This window comes from Capra hircus, chromosome 17 (assembly GCF_001704415.2).
Source record: "Capra hircus breed San Clemente chromosome 17, ASM170441v1, whole genome shotgun sequence".
NCBI classification, from domain to species: domain Eukaryota; kingdom Metazoa; phylum Chordata; class Mammalia; order Artiodactyla; family Bovidae; genus Capra; species Capra hircus.
Window position 1 is genome coordinate 56,431,989 of NC_030824.1, and position 4,885 is coordinate 56,436,873.

Consider the following 4,885-nt stretch of genomic DNA (forward strand, 5'->3'; position numbering starts at 1 on the left):
AGGTCAGTCTCTCAGTCGTGTCCGACTCTTTGCAACCCCATGAATCGCAGCACTCCAGGCCTCCCTGTCCATCACCAACTCCCGGAGTTCACTCAAACTCATGTCCATTGAGTCGGTGATGCCGTCCAGCTATCTCATCTTCTGTTGTCCCCTTTTCCTCCTGCCCCCAATCCCTCCCAGCATCAGAGTCTTTTCCAATGAGTCAACTCTTTCCATGAGGTGGCCAAAGTACTGGAGTTTCAGCTTCAGCATCAGTCCTTCCAAAGAACACCCAGGACTGATCTCCTTTAGAATGGACTGGTTGGATCTCCTTGCAGTCCAAGGGACTCTCAAGAGTCTTCTCCAACACCACAGTTCAAAAGCATCAATTCTTCTGCGCTCAGCTTTTCCTTATAGTCCAACTCTCACATCCATACATGACCACTGGGAAAACCATAGCCTTGACTGGATGGACCTTTGTTGGCAAAGTAATATCTCTGCTTTTTAATATGCTATCTAGGTTGGTCATCACTTTCCTTCCAAGGAGTAAGCGTCTTTTAATTTCATAGCTGCAATCACCATTTGCAGTGATTTTGGAGCCCAGAAAAATAAATTCTGCCACTGTTTCCCCATCTATTTGCTATGAAGTAATGGGACCAGATGCAATGATCTTAGTTTTCTGAATGTTGAGCTTTAAGCCAACTTTTTCACTCTCCTCATTCACTTTCATCAACAGGCTCTTTAGTTCCTCTTCACTTTCCACCATAAGGGTGGTGTCATCTGCATATCTGGGGTTATTGATATTTCTCCCGGCAATCTTGATTCCAGCTTGTGCTTCTTTCAGCCCAGGGTTTCTCATGATGTACTCTGCATATAAGTTAAATAAGCAGAGTGACAATATACAGCCTTGACGTACTCCTTTTCCTATTTGGAACCAGTCTGTTGTTCCATGTCCAGTTCTAACTGTTGCTTCCTGACCTGCATATATCTTACTTAGGTCTTCTTTAATTTCTCTCAGTGATGCTATGTCTTGAATCTACAAATTTACAGTTGCAACAAATTTGGATAATTTTTGGCCATGATCTTTTCAAATATTCTGTGCTTCCCACTTTGAAGACTCCAATTATGTGCATATAGATTCTTTGAGCTGGTCACATTTTCACTGATGCTTTGTGCATTTTTTTCAATCTTTTTTTTCTTCCTCTATGTCTAAATTCACTAAAACTTTCTTCTGTGATGTCTTATCTGCTATTAATTGCATGTAGTATGTTTTTCCTCTCAGTCATTATAATTTTCATCTATAGAAGTTTGATTTAGGTCTTTTTAATATCTTCCATGTCTGAACATAACATGTTAAATCATTGCTCTAGCTTACTGAACATATGATATACAGCTGTAACACCTATTATATGATTGTCAAATAATTTTACCATCTACATCACTACTGGGTTGGCTTCAGCTGAGTTTTCTCCTCATTTGTGAGTCATGTTTACCTGCTTCTTTATAATTTCTGGTCAAGGTCAAATCCAGAATTTTTGATTATCTAATCAGATGTTATAAACAGTGAAAGAAGCATGCACTTAAGGCACACTAATCATATTTTGACAAATTTTACAAAAATATGTGATATATGTTTATACTAAAATGATATTATCTTTAGATTTAGGAGAGCAGTCAGTTAATATTTTTAGCAGATTAAAAGTATATTAAATAGTGGGACAAGTTGTAAATGGAGAAAACTGTGGGCACAACTGTAGAAAAAGAGTTGGTGTTAGATATTTTTGCTTTCCTATGAATATGCCAGGAGAAGGCAATGGCACCCCACTCCAGTACTCTTGCCTGGCAAATCCCACGGACGGAGGAGCCTGGAAGGCTGCAGTCCATGGGGTTGCTAGGAGTCGGACACGACTGAGCGACTTCACTTTCACTTTTCACTTTCATGCACTAGAGAAGGAAATGGCAACCCACTCCAGTGTTCTTGCCTAGAGAATCCCAGGGGGAGCCTGGTGGGCTGCCATTTATGGGGTTGCACTGAGTCGGACACGACTAAAGAGACTTAGCAGCAGCAGCAGTAGTAAGTTTCTTGCAAGCCATTTGAACCTATGGGATCTTGCTATCAAGTTTTCTTAGGCAGAGTCACAGCAGCATTTAGTCTAGAGATAATTTTGCCCCACGCTTGAGACAAAAATCCTATAGTACTTTGTGAATTATGATGTTTTTGACTCTGGCTGGGAGAATAGGAACTGTTTCAACCTGGACGGTTCCCTGGCGATTGTTCCCTACAGTCCCTTCCGGTAACTCTGGCCCTAGTGCCAAGTGGTTTCTTCACCTGCATCTGCGAATCCATATTCATCTGGAGATGTTTCGGGACACCCCGATTGGGGATCTTGAGTGCTCTCTCTGTGTAGCTCTTTCCTATCTGGTCTAGTGTCCTGTGGCTTCAAACCGAAGTTCAGTTCAGTTCAGTTCAGTTCAGTCAGTCGTGTCCAACTCTTTGTGACCCCATGAATCGCAGCACGCCAGGCCTCCCTGTCCATCACCAACTCTCGGAGTTCACTCAAACTCATGTCCATTGAGTCGGTGATGTCATCCAGCCATCTCATCCTCTGTCGTCCCCTTCTCCTCCTGCCCCCAATCCCTCCCAGCATCAGGGTCTTTTCCAATGAGTCAGCTCTTCACATGAGGTGGCCAAAGTACTGGAGTTTCAGCTTCAGCATCAGTCCTTCCAAAGAACACCCAGGACTGATCTCCTTTAGAATGGACTGGCTGGATCTCTTTGCAGTCCAAGGGACTCTCAAGAGTCTTCTCCAACACCGCAGTTCAAAAGCATCAATTCTTTGGTGCTCAGCTTACTTCACAGTCCAACTCTCACATCCATACATGGCCACAGGAAAAACCATAACCTTGACTAGACGGACCTTAGTCGTCAAAGTAATGTCTCTGCTTTTGAATATGCTATCTAGGTTGGTCATAACTTTCCTTCCAAAGAGTAAGCATCTTAATTTCATGGCTGCAATCACCATCTGCTGTGATTTTGGAGCCCCCAAAAATAAAGTCTGACATTGTTTCCACTGTTTCCCCATCTATTTCCCATGAAGTGATGGGACCAGATGCCATGATCTGAGTTTTCTGAATGTTGAGTTTTAAGCCAACTTCCAGATCCATCTCCTCAACTCAGAGAGGACTGCCCTGTGCTGTGGCCTAGAAAGTAAAGTGGTAAACCAGGATGATTGCAGTGCTCACCTTGTTTGTTTCATATATTTTGTATCTTTTTACTCCACCTTGGTTGAAAGCTGAAGTCTTGGATTGTTTATCATCTTATTGATTCTGAAGCATGTGTGTGCTCTTAGATGCTCACTTGTGTCTGATTCTTTGCCGTCCCCTGGACAGTATACCACCAGGCTCCTCTGTCCAAGGGATTCTCCAGGCAAGAATACTGGAGTGGGTTGCCATTTCCTCCTCCAGGGGATCTTCCCGACCCAGTGATCCAACTCACATTTCCTGTGTCCCCTGCATTGCAGGCGGATTCTTTACCTTCTGAGCCATTGAGGAAATCCCTATTGATTCTAGGATTATTTATATATTCCAACTACAAGCCTTTTGATGAATAGAGGAATTAAAATATCTTCTTCCAGTCCATGACTTGTTTGATGAAGAGATATTGTCAATTTTAACCCTGCTCGATATATTACTCTTTAAACTCTAAGTTTAGTGCTTTCCGTGTCTGTTTACTTTTCCCAAAGTTAAGAAGATAGTTCTCTGTGTTCTTGTTTTGAAATGTCCTAGTATTTTTTTTTAATTTAAAAATCTATAATGCATTTGGCATTGATTTTTGCATTTGTTGTGAGATAGGAAGCAGGAGTCTTTTTTTTTTTTTCTTTTAAAGGTGACTATCCAATTCACCCAGAACCACTTACTGAAAAGTCTATTATTTCCTCACTGCAGGGCAGTGTCAATTTTGTTATCCATTCAATGACCATACATGTGCGGGTCTGTTTCTTGGTTCTCTGTACATACAGATTTAACCTTGGTCTGGTAAACAGCATTGAGATGAAGCAGTCATCTCAGAATTTTCAGTTTAAAAGAAAACTGAGTTAGTTTTTCTCCTTTTTTAAAAGAAATTTTGTTTTGATTTTCTTGTTTGATGCCTGGACAGGGACTTGAACAGCCTGAGCCCTCAGATTAAAAGTCTGATGCTCTACCAGCTAAGCTATCCAGGCACTCTCTAGGTTTTCTTAATTTAACTCAAGTATGCGTAAGTTTTAACTTCGTAGATAACTGTTTTTCATCCAAAATAATTTGAACATAATAACTGCATAAATGTAATTATATTAAGTAACTCTAATACTATTAAATATGTTTTTATGTCATAATTACAAAGGGATTTTGGTTTACAAATTTATAAAATAAAAACTCTCTTTTACCCAATAAGTAATCTAAATATTGAAATATTGAGTTTGATACAAAATTGTGCAAGTCAGGCAGTGTTATCATAATATTTTAATTATCATAGCTCCTAATAAATTATAACTGAAATATCCTAAAACAAACTATGTTATTCCTTTGTGAAAAGACCATTTTCTCACTGTATCTATATAAATCTTATTTCAAGGATATTTTCATTCCAAATTATTTAAAGACAACTTCCTTAGAAATATTTAGATGTGTGAAAATTTCAATGCATAGTTATTTATTAATTTAAAAATACAGCCTCACTTTTGTTTTTTAAATTTAAAATGTCCTCTTACTAAAGGAATACATTTTTGTTGTAGAAAAATCATCAAATATACAACCCCACCTTTAGGTAATAATATAAAGTTTGGTTTATCATTTTTTGGAGTCTGGTTATTGGGAGACAATTCCTACCTTTCTTAGCCCATTTAGGCTTCTATAACAATAAAACCAT

At 39.3% G+C, this 4,885-nt stretch overlaps 1 non-coding gene across 1 annotated transcript; it reads right to left on the bottom strand.

The window, feature by feature from the left end:
• Window positions 4,125-4,199, bottom strand: TRNAK-UUU. Its single transcript has one exon. It is a non-coding gene; the product is annotated as a tRNA-Lys (tRNA).